Here is a 16,650-nt window from a genome sequence, read left to right on the forward strand (position 1 = left end):
AGCTAATAACATGGCCATAAGAACATACAGATCAAGAAGCACCTTCAATGGAAAGGCACAAAATGCCCCAACCGAAAGACATCGACTGGCTGCATGCATACAAAAAGAAGACGCATCTCCCTCTCTCTGGGTCTAGATCGAGATCTCCATCTCATTCTCCATCTCGATCTCGATCCAGATAGGTAGAGGGATAGACAGATAGGTAGACCTGCTGTCTTCAAGAGACCCCCTTCAGTTTGAGGGACACATACAAATTGAAAGTGAGAGGATGGAAGAAAATAGTTCTCGTGCGTGGGAATTAAAAGAGAGACGGAGTAGAAACACCCCCATCAGACAAAAGAGACCTTAAAAGAAAGATAAAATAAAGACTATTAATCAGACACAAAGAAGGTCATTACGTAACGGTCAAGGATCAATCCAAGGAGAGGAGATGGGAATTGGAAACCTATATGCACCCAATACAGGATCCCCGCAATGTAGAAGGCAACTGCTACAACCGTAAACGGAGAAATGGACACTAACACAGTCAGAGCAGGGGGCCTTCACACCCGACTCCCATCAACGCACCGGTCCTCCAGACATAAAATCAACAAGGGAACCCAGGCCTTCAATAATGCATTGGACCACAGGGCACTTCCTCCGTATGTAGAGCGCTTTCCCTCCCAATGAAGCAGGATACACACTCCTCTCAAGGGCACACCCGACATTCCCTAGGACAGATCACATGCTGCGTCACCAAGCAAGCCACTGTACATGGAAGGAAATTGAAATCCTATCCCACAGCTTGTATGAACCCAACGCTATGAGGCTCGAAATCAACCACCAAGAAAACAATGGCAACAAACACCAACGCACGGAAACTCGACAACATGCTACTCAACAACCAAGGGAGTGCCGGAGAAACCAAAGAGGAAATCTGAAGATCCCAAGAAGCAAGTGACACCAAAGACATAACAATCCAAAGCCTATGGGATGCAGCAAAGGCAGATCGAAGAGGGACCTTTCCAGCAATACAAGCCTACCTCAGCCAACAAGGAAAACCACCAACAAACAAACTGGCCTTACGCCCAAAGCAACCAGAGAAAGACAAACACAAGGAAAGACATCCTAATGATCAGAGCAGAAAGGAAAGAGCAACGAAGAAAACCATCGGAAAGATCAATGCAGCTACAACAGCTTCTTTGAATACATCCACCATATGGATAAACCCTTAGCCAGACTCATCAGGGAAAAAAGAGTGGACTCAAATCAATAACCATCAAAATGCACACCAGCTTCCAATGGACATCCCAGAATACAGAGGATCAGAAGAGACTACTAAAAGCAACTCTATGCCAAGAAAACAGACTTCCTAGACGAAATGGACACCTTCCTAGCAAAGTACAATCTGCCAAGACTAAACTCCGATGACACGGAAAAGATAACTGGGCTGATGCCAAGAACTGAAAATGATGTTGTGAGGAAAAAACTTCCAGCAGGCATTCCCGTCGGGGCTACATTGGAATGAACCTGACCCGTATAGGAGAGAAGGCAGGTGCAATCTCTGGATCCAGGATTGCCTTCAGATATGGAGCAGGTCCCAGATGCAGCTCGGATCTGGCCTTGCTGTGGCCGTGGCTGGCAGCTTCATCTGCAGCGCCAATTCCACCATAGCCAGGGCATTTCCCAATGCCATGGGTCTGCCCTGAAAAGACAAGAAAAGGCCAACCCCCACTACTCCCACTTCCCCACAAACAAAGCTATACCACCTGAAGTCTTCACATGCACATACCCAACAGGGGCCTGAACACAAACACTGACCAGTGGTACACTTTGACTACCTCGTATACAGGCTCACTACCACCAGCTCCTAACAGTCGCCTCACGCACAGCCCATAGGCAAGGCCACAGCCCTACAGGACTTCTAGGCCAGGATTCCAGAACACACACACATCGCCTATGAGATTTCTTTGTTTCCAAACACACACACCTACCTCTGGCATCCCTCCAAATACATACTACAGAAGCCCCAGGACCTCAAATACACACACAGCCACAATCGGCCTACACGTACTAATACACATGTACACGTCTCAAACACCTATGGACACACACGGACAAATATTCCCAACCCTTGAACATACAGATGCCCCAAACACTACACATGGTGCCACCTCTCCAGAAGACAACCGCCCTGCCAGGACACTGCACCTGTGTGGGTGTCAACTGCATATGCATTTCAGCCCTCACCCTCAATGTGGACACACCATCTCTTCGTACCTAGGACCTGTAGAAACACCTCGGCATTCTGCCAAGAAGCAACGTGGCACACTCCCAACACCTCCATACCATAGGAACACAACCTGGTCATTCATGCACCTGGTGATAGACACACAAACAAGTATACACACGTAGGACACATGGACCTATCGCCAGCAAACCACATAGGAAATGACTTCCACATATCCAATGATCCTAGGACTCAGCTCATCCATCTGCAAACTAGTAACACATAACCACAGCACATATTTCTCACACCAAGAAATGCACGTCTTCCACGCCCCTGTAGAAACACAGAACCTCATCTCTCCAGCAGACACACACTTCCCCACGTCCCCACATATATATATAAGCCTAACATGTCCCTCCTGAAAACTACAAGTGCATAGCCCCAGCGAATATGCCTCCAAATGCCCATGCCCCTGGAATACACACTCAAACACATTATACACACCACTCTCCAAAACACCCAAGCAGACCCACAATTAATCCGTACATGACACAATTGCAAACCTAGCAGCCTACGTCCTTTCCTCCAAACACGCATAAAACACACTCTTGGTATATCCATAAACCCACACTCCCCAAGGCTCCATCCAAGGGCATGCACTCTTCCAGCGTGCAGAATCCAGAAGCATTCCAATACGGCATGCCCACCTATATAGCACTCACCTGTCCCAGAAGATAGGCCGACTCGCCCTCTACACATCAAAAGACACATGCACAGCTCCGGAACATGTGCTACACACAAAAAAGCAAAGAGCAATATGACAGGCCACGAACACACAAATCATCATCCTAAAAGGAAGGACAGAGGAGGATCCTTAAAGAGCAGAAACCGCCCACTGGGGATCGGTTAAAGACAAGCTTTCAAGGGGTCTTCGAAATGGTCTAAAGCTGATGATCACTCAAGAAAAGGAACCCAGCCATGACTTACCCGACTTGAAGGAAGACCAGATGCATCGAAGTGCCAGACACGCTCAACACACAACCCCCAAGACTTCAAGCAGAAGACAACAGATGTGGAGATCGAGTCCTGCTGCACGAGGTCAAGGAGAGAAGAGTCCTGGACAAGGAGCATTTCTGCACCTCACCCAGACAGAAACTCAGGGGAGAGGGGACACGCCTAGGTAAAAGAGGACAGTAGATGGAAACCTGAGATGAATTACCCCAGTTGATATACAACCAAACTCCTGGGAATACCCACCGATTTGAACAAGCACTGTGACAGCCCAGGGCACACCATCCATATAGGGCACAAGGAGGAGCTGGAGATGGAAGGCTTGATATCCACCCCCAAATGAGGAAGAAGGCAGTCTTCTCCCCTCCCCACTGGATTCTAGAAATGTAGCTCTCTGGGTTCTTGGGGCTGCTCTGCTCCCTGGCCAGCTTATGTGTATCTCCCCCCAGGGTCTTATGCTCCTAAACTCACTCTTTACCAGGTGCTTCGCTTCATGCCAAATGCTTCCTGCCACGAAGCAGAAGAACCAGAGCTTCATCAAATCCTGACACCTGGTGAGGGGTCTGACAGTGCAAAGACAGTGGGGTTGAGCAGGTCGAGGCGTTCGTTTGTGGCATGGAAGGCTAAAGGTTCTGAATGTTCACTGCAGTGGTCCAGATTGATGCTGTGGCACTCCATCCTAGGATGGGGAAACTCCACATGGGGCAGATGCCACCAAAAAAAGAAGTCTGTGCGCTCAAATCCTCTCTGAACCTGGGATCCTGGCTTGAGGTGCCAAGCTGAGGGCAAGGTAGATTCCAGTCCCACTCTCAATTTTGGCTGGGGTCAAGTCCCAACCACGAAGTTTCACTACAGGCCCCAAAGGTCCAAATAAACAGATTGGCCCCTGGACTTCCCTAACATTGCCCTGAGGCCTAGGCAGATAATCCTACCAAGTCCACCAGGAGACACACAATCCCCAACTTCATGGCGGAAAACATCCATGAAAAATAGGCCCCTGAACACCAACTTACAAACACCTAAACGCCAGATCCTGGACTATGCCTCTGTCACATCTCAGCACCCTCCAAAGACAAACGCTCACCCAAACACAGGCATGATCTCCCCTTACACACATATCCATAGACAAAACCCAACCAACCCTCACATTTGACGCATTACCAGATTCCCGACAACCGGGTGGCCTTGTACCAATCCCCCCTAGGCTTGCAAATCCATCACGATTTACATCCGACTCCAACTAGGTGGTCAGCACTACATTCAGCAAGGCTGCCCCCAACAGAGACCCAAGCATGCCCTTTGAACAGAAGTGCTGACCGACATTGGTATGTGAAAAAGGAAGACACAAGTGAAACTAGCAGCCTGGATGGTACATCTTCACTCCTTTTCCCGAGCCCTGAGCTACTTCTTGTGAACCCCATGAGGGTTTTCAAATTGGAAATTCTTCCTTCGAGCTTTCCTATGCTTTGGAACGGCGGGCACACTGGAATGCCACCCATTTTAATCACTCACACACTTTAGTCCCCTGCCACCATAGGCCCCACAGTCCCTCAAGTCTCCCAGCAGCCTGATCCACAGTGCTGCTAAAAGCTGTGGTGGAAACACTGCTCCGGACCTGAGCTCCATGCGGGCATGAACCCACATGGAGGAGGGCACAAGGCGTCTGCAGCGTGCACAAGAGCACAGAGCGGTCACACCCAATGGCTGAACAGTCCCCATATTCCTTAGCAGGGCTGTCATGGAATGAACGCCAAAGGCCACCATGACGGGCCCCACCCTCAGGCAGGCCACCCCTTGGGAAACCACCCTCTTTGCTCGAATGTGCACTACTGACTACCCAAGCGGACCCTCCTCAACAGACACTAGGAGCGGTTGGAGGATGGTAGTCTCTGTGCACAACAGCTCAGTCAGCAGGGGACAGGTGGGAAGAGGAGGGAGGGAAGGAAGCATCAGAAGAGCTGGCCCAGGAGCTCCCTCCAAGACAGGAATGTCATGGAGGATTTGCATTCGCTGCAAAGCTCTCTGGGGTTGTCTTCCTGTCTTCTCCCTGGGAGCGTCTATGCCCATCTCTTCTTAAACCCTATCTCTTGGGAGATGAGCCCCCACGGTCACACTGCATCGGTGAAACCCATGCATTTAGATAGGATCCCCATACAAGAGTTTGCAGAGATCCAGCCTAAGCACAGAATCCTCAAAGTGGGCCAAGGACATTCATGCCCTTTGGGCCACAGTACCTTAGGCTGTGTGGACTCTTTGGGTTGGGATTTGCTTGTCTAGAAAGAGAAGGGTCTTTCCCCTAGCAAATTGGATGGATCCATTAAAGAACCATTCTAGCACGCTGTTGGAGATCTGGGAACCTCTCTTCAGAGATGGTGCTCCTGTTGCCATGCCTAGAGAATTTCCAAATGCCTCGATTCTCCACGCATGTTTGTTCTCCATGTCTTTCTTTAACACATGGAGCTTGTTCAATAAAGGTTGGTGCACAGGTGTGTCTCCTTTGTACGGTGCTGGTTGTCCTGGTTATGCTGGTGAGCTAAACTTGACCCTCTTGGCCAGTCACACGACAGCAGGTATTTGGGAACACTATTCCTCTCCCTCCCTACGTTTGGCACGACATCATGGACGTTCAGGTGGCCATCCACCCACAAAGAAGTAGGAGCAGATTCAACATACCCACCTGACTTGGTAATGCTCGCCAAAGTAACTTGAACCCTCAGATCCCTTTTCTGGTCCATGCCAACATCAGAGCATTTCTTCCTCCACAGGATACCTCTCAAGACCCTTACATCTATCTGATGACACCCAGAGCTCCCAAGGGCACAGACTTGAAACGTCCACAAGACACAAACCTGGGATCTCTCGGTGCCTTTCAATTTCCATGTGGGAGTGGAAGGTTCACTGTCTCCTGATGCTAGTGATCCATCTCCAGAGATGTTTCTCCTCAGCCGCCAGTGCCTGCCCCGAAGCTCTCTGCAGGAACAATCAGAGGTCATGGTCCAAAGGACGTTGAGACACCCACTTCCATGACTGGTTTCCCTCATTACAGTGCCGCTGATTTGACAACCTCTGCCTCTCTGATGTCGGGATGTAGGGTTCTGAGGTAGTATAAAATAATGAAGAACAAACGGAGTTCATGTCATGGTGCATCAGAACTGAATCTGACTAGGAACCATGAAGTTGCGGGTTCCACCCCTGGCCTCGCCCGGTGGGTGTTGAGGTGAGCTGCGGTGTAGGTTGCCATCACGGCTGGGATCTGGCATTGCTGAGGCACTGGCATGGGCCAGGGGCCACAGCTCTGATTGGACCCCTAGCCTGGCAATCTCCCGATGCCATGGATGCGGCCCTCAGAAGTCCAAAGTCAGTCAAAATGATGGAAGAATTGGGAGCACCTCGTTTCCACAAGGCAACTTTTGTGTCAGTGTCCCTGAGAAGACTCATGCCAATACGACATCTGGGGAGGGAGTGGGGTGGATTGGGAGCTTGGGGTGAAGGGATGCAAAGGATTGGCTTTGGCGTGGATTAGCAATGAGATCCTGCTGTGTAGCACTGGGAACTTGTGATGGAGCATGCTCATGGGAGAGACTAGAATGTGTACATGTGTGTGTACCTGGGTCACCATGCTGTACAGTAGCAAAACCATTGTCTTGGGGAAAGAACAATTCAAAACCAACCAAACAAGAAACCCCCACAAATACTACACCTGAGCTATGCGTGAGAACCTTGTAACAAATTGCAGGAGTGGCTGAAGAAGGGGAGGAAGCAGCAAGGAAGCCTGGCCTTCCTGAATGCCTGGGTACAATGGGTGCCTCAGCAATCTTCTCATATGAAGGTCTTGTTTGAAAACTCTTGAAATGTTTCTTCAGTATAAAAGCTCCAATAGAGAGCCCTATTCCCATGGTGCTCAGTTTTGCAGTGCCCCATTCCAGAGTTTCTTCCTACAAAGCTCACCATGGCATTGCAGGAGATACTCTCGCCTCAGCTTCTCACCCTCTTTGGAGTCCTTGTTCCTTTGCAAGGGGCAAGAAGCTTCGGAAGCACCCACACAACTCCTTCTTCTCAATCTGCAACAATCCTTTCAACCTCTCCTTCCTTGCCCAACACCCTAACATCAGGAGGAATTGTAGTTCTGCTACTGCACAGAGGGACTCTTGCCTCCCAAGAGATTTGCTTGCAGTCCTAGGAGGTTTTCACCCCTCACCTCCCTTGATGATGTTCCCGAGACCTCGCCTCTCACCACACAAGACGGACATACGCATTCCTATCATTTGCATCGTGATTAGCTGACCTTAACTCCCAATCTGAATGTTTCTTCAGGTGTGTATCCGTTTGGCTGTGTCAGGGATGCTACGTTGATTCCCATGCAGACAGCACCATAGGCAAGGACGAGCCACGATGCTCAAGAGCAAGGGTATGGGATGCACACAGGAAATGCATCAGCTTTTAAGCAGGGCTTGCTGGGGAGGACTTTGATGCGAGTGGGTTTGGACACGTGGAGATTGGACATTGGTGGATAAAAAGCTGGCACTGTGTCAAAGGGAACACCCACATCATGGGCAGTCGATGTTTTCACACCTACAAAAGCCAGCAATTCCCATCATGGCGCAGCAGACATAAACCGCCCTAGGATCTGTGAGGATGCACACTCCATGCCAGCCTCCTTCAGTAGAATAAGGATCCGGGGTTGCCCTGAGCTGTGCTGTAGGCCCTGTAGACGCAGCTTGGATCCCACATTGCTCTGGCTATGGCAGAGGCCTGCTCGTGCACGTCTGATATGACTTCTAGCCTAGGAACATCCACAGGCAGCACGTGTGTCCCCCAAAGGAGAAAGCAATTAAACCAAGAGACCCCCCCCACACACACACACATCTGGTTCTTTCACATAAGGAAAGAGAAGATTTTGTCTTCTCCTCCCTTACTTCTGTCCTTAACCACATAAAGCTCAACGACGCACTAGTATATCTTGGCTCTTCCATTGCCATTTCATCCAAAGAGCCTGCAGATTTGGGGTCCCTTTGCCATTTTCTTTTGGGTTGGACCAAAAGGCACCTTTGGTCTCCACTCCAAGTTCTCATCCCCTCAAGAACTGCCCACTCCCTGTAGCCTAATATGGTACTCTTATGGGCAAGTCTTGCCAGATGCATGCTGATTCCGAGGGAAAGGTAAACTTCAGATACACAGGGAAAGTACTTGCAGTAAAGATATGTCCAAAATGGTGCACGGGACACAGGTCAGGCTAAATGCAGGCACTGTGTATGGGAAATGAAAAACTCAAATGGAGCTGCACATTTACTATTGTTTTTGCCTGGCTTTGAGCACTCTGCCCTTTCAGCACATTGAATTTCAAGAGAATGGAGGAACTCCCATGTTAAAAATGCGTCCAGTAACAGAGGAGCCACAATATCAGTAGGAAGGCAACAAAAGTAAAGACACTCAGGTCTACGGGGCTGCAATTTAATTTTCTAGCTTCCATTTTTACTTTTTCTCAATAGGAACTCTTTGATCTTACAAGAGGTTATGTTTTCCACTGCAGTTGATTTACAATGTTTGATCTACTTCTGCTGTGCAGCCAAAGGACCCTGTCCTACAGACAGATGTATGTATATATGATATATGATACATATATATCTATATAGGATACATATGTAATCACTTTCTCACATTATCCCCCAACCTGTTCCATCACAAGTCCAAGATGGAGTTCCCTGTGCACATGGTACATTTCAACCAGAGACAAAGGAATACTACCTGCAAAGGCAAACGGATGGCAATCAATGTTCCTTGCCCAAAAGATCTCTGAAAAGATGTGAATGAAACAGGTATCTCTGATCCTTGGTGGGAACGAGGACTGAGTGGACAGGGGAAAAATGGGGGAGGAGGACTCTGCACTCCATCTTCTACTCAGAACTCCTGGACTGTGATCCCTGAGAAGGGAGGATTTGTGGAAAATGTTACATTCAAACATTTAAAGGGTAAAAGCTCCAAGACTTACCAGCAATATCATCATATTGGAAACACGTCAGACTGATCTCTGGTCTTGGACACGTGGGCTGTGCAGCGGCTTTTTGGATAGGCTGGGCCTTTCCAGCACAAGGGAACATGAGGAAGGTGGGCCCTGCTGGATGCTGGTTGGCACACAAGGACGGCTTCCTTAGGAAAGACGGACACACACCAATCACAAATGGTGGGTCTGCTGAGAGAAGCCAAACCATAAACATTAGGTTCCAGGTGGCCATGAAAACTCAAGTGGTTATTAGATGATAAATGGTGAATTTTGTTCCGAAAGTCTGGCCTCTTGGGAAGGGAGCCTGGAGCCAGGACGGAAGCTGAGCAGGTTGAAAGACAACAAACAAGTTGATGAATAACAAAGGGAAAGGGAACATCAAGACAAACCTTGGTGCTGTGATTCTGAAAACCAACACGTACATTGCCTGACGAGGCACTCGACAATTGTCTGGCCCCTGCATAAGGTGGAAGAAACGTCTGGTTCTTGCCTCCCTGCAGAGGCCAGCATGGAATGGCACCCCACCCCCACCCAGGCTCACCTGCCCTCGGCCCCTCCCCCACTGCAGAATGACTGGAGGCCCGCATTCTACTGTTGAGATTCAAACTTGGGCTCCTTTACTTGCGTCCTGAGCGTCTGTTGGGGCAAGTCCCTCGCTGGGTCCTGCTCTTGACTGTCCACGTTGAGGCCACCAGCCCGTGGTGGTCCCAGCCCATGCCTGTGGGAATGGCTTCAGAAGGCGGTAAGCCCCTAGGCAGGGGCTGTTTTCCAAGAGAAAGGGCCTCCCTCAAATGCCTGCGTTTCCGTTGGGACCCTTCACTGTGGACATGGAGTTGGACGGAAGGGGAGGAAGGCGAGAGCACTGCACCCCAGGGACATCTGAGCTGGGGAGCCTGTAGAAACCTGAGGCTGCCCTGGGGAGGACAGCTGCTTGGAGGTGGTTCAAGAGGCCTTGCTCTGGTTGGGGAGGCAGGATGGCAGCAGGCAGGTTGGCGGTTTCTAGAAGGGAGACAAGCCACTTGGAACATGTGTGTAGCCAGTGTCCTGTGGCTGGCCCTGGGTGGGTCATGGGGAAAGCCTAGCCCCGCCTTGTGGTCCTCAGGCATCTGAAGCTCGCCTCACCAGACCTCTCTAAGGGATTGGAACCGGAGCATACTCTGGCTAATGGGGGCGTGGAATGGGAGGATATAGTCAGAAAACGAGTCAGTGCTGGTGGGTGTTGTCTGTGGCCACATGCTCAGGAAAGGTTTGCACTGAGCTGGGCAGGATGTGACTCTCACTGCCACCACCCAGAACGTTTCCCTCCATCCCGCCCAGAACTCACTTCTCAGGTCAGGCAACTGTGGCCTTGGATCCCACAAGGGATGGGCAACCAGGTGACTTCACCCAAGCTAGGACTCGTGGGCCTGAGGTGTTCTGTATTGGTTTCCCTTTTGTGGAAATACGTCTCTGCAGACATGGTGCAGTTTGTCAGGTGTCTCACGGCAGAAGCTGAGGCCTGGCTTTGAGATGAAGAGTGTGTTCCTATTTCAAGTCACTACTACTACATGTGGAGAGAGGCTGGTGCAGGTGGAATGCCTAGGAAGGCTGCTTACTTTGTAAAGGGGGGGGGTGAAGAGGTGTACCACAGAAGCAGGAAGATGATCTAGTGTGCTACTCTGAAACCTCCTAGGACACCTGTGGAGGTCAATTCGGTGCCTCGTGGCATGTACCTCCTTCTCCTGAATGGGCGGTTTTCTCACAATGGCACCTGACTCCTGCCTGCTTCTCAGGTTGTCCTCACTTTCCATTATTGGGAGCTGGAAGGGGAAGGACCCCAGGCAGCCTCTACTCCCATGACCCATGTCAGATGAGCCGCCCTGGGCCCATGCTCATCTTTGGAAGCCAACCCTGGATGGGAAGTGGCAAACATGCAGGGGACACACACCGACTTCTCAGACTTCTCTCTGAGGAGCAGAACTGCATGGTGGGAGGGATTCAGGGCCATTGGGATGGGGTGGCACACCTTAGCCCCCGTGAAGTGTCCACTCTGGGTGGTTCGGAGAGGCAGGTGCATGCTTGGTGGGGCTGTTCTGTGTTTGTCTAAGGGTTCTGTGTGCAGAGCGATCTTCTCAGCCTTTGAGAGGTGTTGTGTGAGGTCAGGAAAAGAATGACAGAACAGATGTGTGCTGAGCATCCCGAGAGGAAGGGTTGAGGAGGATGTGAGGCCCTTCGACTTTAGACAGTGGAGGTCCATCAAAGGCCTCACAGTGCCTGGAAGGACCTTGGAGAAGACCCTTACCTGCCAGTGACCTTGCTGAGGGGCATGCTCAGAGTAGATGGCCTCTCAGGTCCAGGACGTGGTGACAGCCTGTGAGGACGAGGTGTCAGGGAGCTCTTCAGGGAGGCTCTCCAATCCCTGCTGCTGAGCTGAGCATTTCTCGGTAGACAGGGGCAGGGAACTTGGTGCGTGGGTCAAGACCATGAAAATCCCTCCATGACATCTGCACAACACACAGGTTCCTCGGGCCAAATGCCCTCTCCCACTGAGGTGTGCCCTCTGAGTCCCCAGAGAGCTTCCATCCATGTCGCCCATTCTCCTCTTCCATTCACCCCTTTCCTTTCTCTCCACAGCATCTCCACTGTTGGGCACGGATGTGGTCATGCACCCTGGGGCCTCACGCTCCTATCCTCCCCTCACTCCTGGCTCCCAACACCAGCCAGCTTGGGAGCAGCACCTGCCACCGCCCATGGCCCCATTACTCCTGCCTGGCAGCACCCTATTGCAGCCAGCTCACCCCATGACACCTCGGGTGACTCCTGCTGACCATGGCCCCATTGCCCCAGGGCTTGGCAACATCCCTGTCCCAGTCTGGTCAGGAGGGAGGTCAGCATTGCCCCACCAGTCTCAGGCCTTTGGGTGCCCTCAGGCCACCCTCAATGGGAATGCTTCCAGGGCCCTCATGGGGAGTGCTTTGTGTCCTGCACCCCTTTGCATAGCAAGCCCTGCGGGGGACAGTGGGGTGGCCTCCCCAGCTATTGCAGTAGCTCAGGCTGGCAAGGGAGGCTTGGCCCCAGGCCTTCCTCCTCAAGCTGCACCACCAGCTGCCCAGATGGCCTTCATCCTGCCCCCAGCGAGCTCTGGGCCGTGGCCACATGGCACCTCTGGGGCAGGCAGCCTGCATGCCTCCCAGCACACGGGCCCTCAGGAGGACGCCTCTCACCATAAGAGCGTCTATCTGAACTTCCGACGCTGGCAGCGCTTCAAGTCCCTGGCCCGCAGCCACCTGCCCCAGAGCCCCGATGCGGAAGCTCTCTCCTGCTTTCTCATGTAAGTGACCTCTCAGGCCCTCATTAGCTCAGCTGGAGCCTTCGCATATACAGGACCTTGGCATGGACACCCTGCTAATGTTTCCAGGCATCCTTTCACCTCGAGAGAAGGAGGGTTGACAGCAATGTCCATGCTATGAGGAGGCACGTCTGCACTCAGATGTGTCCCACGTCCAGTGCATGATATCCCGTCCTTGCCTTAGCTCAGCTACCACCACCATGCAAGACCAGTTGTCTCACTTTCTGCACTGCCATGATAACATTGAGTGCAGGAGAGCAGTCTGAGAGGGTCCTGCTCAGATGTGAGGAGCCAGAGGAGCCAGAGGGTGAATGGGACCTGCTTCTCTGGTGCTACCTCCTTTCAACATGGACCTGGGCCTCTGGCAGCCAGTGGGTATCACTTCAGATAAGGCTTAGGACATTCAGGCCCAGGACAGAGCTTTCTGCATGCCCGGTCCTTGTTGTTCTGAAGAAGTCCAGTGTGAACGGGGAGGTGGTCGAGCTATACTAAGGGGAAGGGTCTATCCTCCTAGAGCTGTGAGCCTGGCAGGAACATCCCTCCTAGACCCGAGGTCCCTCCGAAAAGGGGGACTAGGCCATCTAGTGCAGAGACCTGGGCAGAAGAATCCTTGGGCTTCTCAGACCTGTTACCAGGTAGACGGGCGCCTGCCCTCCCTCATTGAGGGGACTGTATTTTATATGAGATGGCAACCTGCTCCCCGCCACACAGTGTCCCAGCTATAGCCTGGGAGTGGACAATCATCCTCTGGTGAGTGGGAGGTGGTGGCACCAGACACCAGGAAGGCTTGCGTTTGCTCTCCAGACACCCTCGTCTCCCCCTCTTGAGCCTGGGTTTGGCAGGGTTGGGGCCCATGGAGGCCTTGGAGCTGGGTGGGGTTGGGCAGTTGGGGGCTGGGCTGTACCAAGAGACTGACCCTGAGGGCGTACAGCCCAGTGCTTCGCACCCTGGCTCGCCTGAAACCCACCATGACGCTGGAGGAGGGCATGCGGCAGGCCATGCAGGAATGGCAGCACATGAGCACCGTTGAGAGGATGGCCTTTTATGAAATGGCAGCAAAGTGAGTCAGGGTCCTGGGCCATGGGCGACATGGTGGGGTGGGTGGTGGGTGATGGGCAGGCCCCAGGGCAGGATCTGGCTATGGTGCTAGCAATCAGAGAGAATGCAAGAGGAGGCTGGCACCTGACACCTCCTGTTCCCTGAATCCCCAACCCCTATTGGCCTCCAGAATCCCCTCTGCCACCTGGAGAGCTTGGCTCTTCCAGCCTGCCTGTCCCAGGAGCTCTGCCCTTCCGTGATGCTGATGTGGGGAGGTCTCAGGATGGCCTTGGGGAGCACGGCAGCCCAGGAGGGGGTCCCCTGAAGGCATGGGGGCTGTGCAGGGGTGAGGACTCCACCCGGCAGCCTGGCACCCCTTCATGCTGGGTGCCTGACCGTCACTGACCTAGTGTGTCCTAGGCCTCTCCTCATCAGCGATGGCTGGAATGGGCAAACGGCCATCCTTGGGGAAGCCCATGGGTCTCTGGCCCTCCCTGTCATTTCTGCATGTGAATCTCCTAGTTTCCAAACAAAACCAAAGGAGCAGCTAGCTCTCAGTGGCAAGAGATGCCTCACCTCTAAGGGTAGGATCCCCACTCCAGCCTGTGCTGGGCCCTGTCTCATGCGTGCTTTCCCGCACTCTCACTCCCAAACCCAGGTTCTGGGTTCGGGCAAGGGATCTGTGGGGACACATACCTGACCAGGCCACTGGCCATCTCCACTGTTTGGGTCAGACAAGGTCAGGGGGCACATGAGCATGGGCCCCCACCACCCACCATGTGTCCCTAAGCCTGGTCCCAGAGATTGACCTGGGTCTCTGCTGGGCCATGCCCTCCAGCTCCAGGGCTGGTCAGGCAGGAGGAGGCCCAGATCTTGGACCTGCACCAGAGCAGCTCCCTGCTGTGACAGCACCTCACAGGGCCCTGACAGCCCCAAGGACACCCTCTCCTCACCCCCTCGGTCCTGCTGCCCTGGGTGGGCTCCAGAGCTCAGGTGGTTTTCTCACTGGGGCCTGTCCCTCAACACCCCCCAGGTTCCTGCAATTAGAGGCAGAAGATGAGATCAGGATGGGGAACGTGGCCTGCACATCGCGGGCACAGGGCATGCCTCCTCCAGCTCCACCAAAGCTGGCTCCTCAGGAACCCACATCCCGCAAAAGGGGCACTCAGTCTGTGAATCACCTTCCCCCTGGACGTCAAGGCACAGGTAAGAGAGGCCTAGGCCTGGTTCCTGTTCCCAGATTGGTCCTTTTCCCTCAAGGGGGCATTGGACTTTCAACACGGATAACCCCTGAGGGGGGCTCAGTCCCCCTTTTCCCCTCTGGGGTGTGGACCTGGTCCATGTAAAACCTCATCACCCTCCTCCCTGTCTAAGGGGCCCCTGTGAAATCTGCCTAGCAAGTGTGCTGGTGGGGAGACCCTTGATCATTAGATGTTCCACACGTTCTCACACCTGACTTTTACCTGTCCCTGACTTGAATCTGGCCTCCCACAAAACCTGAGGCTCTAGCTGCTCCTCCCCCTGCCCACAGGCATATCCATTGCCCCACAACAATGCCCTCCCCTGTGCCTGCTCAGGGGTCAGCATCTGGGCACTGGGTCCCCTCACTTTCCCTTCCTCCTGCTCTGCCTCAGCCTGTGCTCCAAGGAAACACGGCCTCAGGGTCCAGCACACCCACCCAAGGCCACGCAGAGCCTGGCAGCTGCTGGAGAACAAGGCCCCCAAGGAGATTCCCCCTGAGGCTCGCAGGGAGCATGGGGACATCCCGCAGGCACTGGTGGGTCCTGGCCCCTCAGCCACAGGGGAGTCAGATATGGAATGTCAAGAGGATGGATATGAGCTGCCACAGGACGAGGACGGCTGCTTCCCAGACCCGGATCTCCTCAGCTATGTGGACAAGCTGTGTTCCCAGGAGGACGTTGACACCAAGGTGGGCTGGGCCTGGAGTCTGAGACTCCAGGATTCCAGGGAGAGATGCTCTTCGCACCCTAGTTCTGGCTTTGGCCCAGGATAATGGGATTTAGGCTCTGGTCCTTGACCCTGACATCTGTGTGTCTTCCTGTGTGTCTGAGCGTACTTTGATGCATAGGATGTGTATATGTGGACGTGTAAGTAGGACATGTGTGTGTGTCTCTCTCTTTGTAGGCCTTTGTGTGTCTGTGTCAGTGCCTATGTGTTGGTGCTTTGGAGCCCATGTGTCTGCATGTGCACCTGCTTGTGAGTGTGTGTGTGTTTATGTGAGAGGAGAAAATACCTATGGGAGTTTGAAAGCTCCCCCTTTGTGAGGGGGTCTCTGGATTGGCCTCTGCTAGTCACATTTCCCCCAGGCCTTCCCGACTCCCAGGGCACTCCTGCAAAGGCTGCTCACAGCCTCTTCCTTCCATTCCAGGTGGAGGCAGTCATTCACCCCCGATTCCTGGCAGAGTTGCTTTCCCCAGAACCAGAGCTGGATCTCTCGGGCCTGGCTGAGGAGCTGCAGCAGGAGGAAGGACTCTCCCCTGAAGAGGTGGCCAGGGGAGGGACTGACACTAGGGAGACTGGGGGCAGGGTGGGAACCCAGGTGACCCTGGAAATCCAGGAGGAAAGGACCCAGGTCAGCCAGGGCCGGGGAGGGCCCTAGAGCAGGAGGCCCTGAAGGCTCTGTCCCTCCCTCCCCTGACGGAGAGGCCCTGCACCCGGGAGGCTGCCCAGGTGGGTGCAGGGCAGGAGGAATGGAAGGGGAGGAGGGGAGCTGGGGACAGGGCAAGGACCCTGCTGGGGAGAAGGTGCAGGAGGAAGGCAGGAGGGCCACAGGCTCTGTCTGTGGATGTGAGTCCCATCTCACCTCCCCCTGCCCATAAGCCCCGGCTCTCCCTGGAGGGTGCAGAGCTTTCACTGTCCGCCTCTCTCCCACCTGCTGGTGCAGACACAACTTCTGGCCTTGGAGGAGGACGACGGGGTGCCAGCCACTCCCAATCACAGGGCACCCCACCTGGACTCAAGACCTTCAGAGTCTGTGGCCCGACAAGATGCCCAGAGGAACGAGCAAGGCCCACAGCCCGGGGTCAGAGATGAAACCTGTAC

Source organism: Sus scrofa, chromosome 14 (assembly GCF_054392235.1).
Source record: "Sus scrofa isolate SSC_HxYL_T2T_F1_AM1 chromosome 14, Sscrofa_HxYL_maternal_Yorkshire_Landrace_v2.0, whole genome shotgun sequence".
Taxonomy (NCBI): Eukaryota; Metazoa; Chordata; class Mammalia; order Artiodactyla; family Suidae; genus Sus; species Sus scrofa.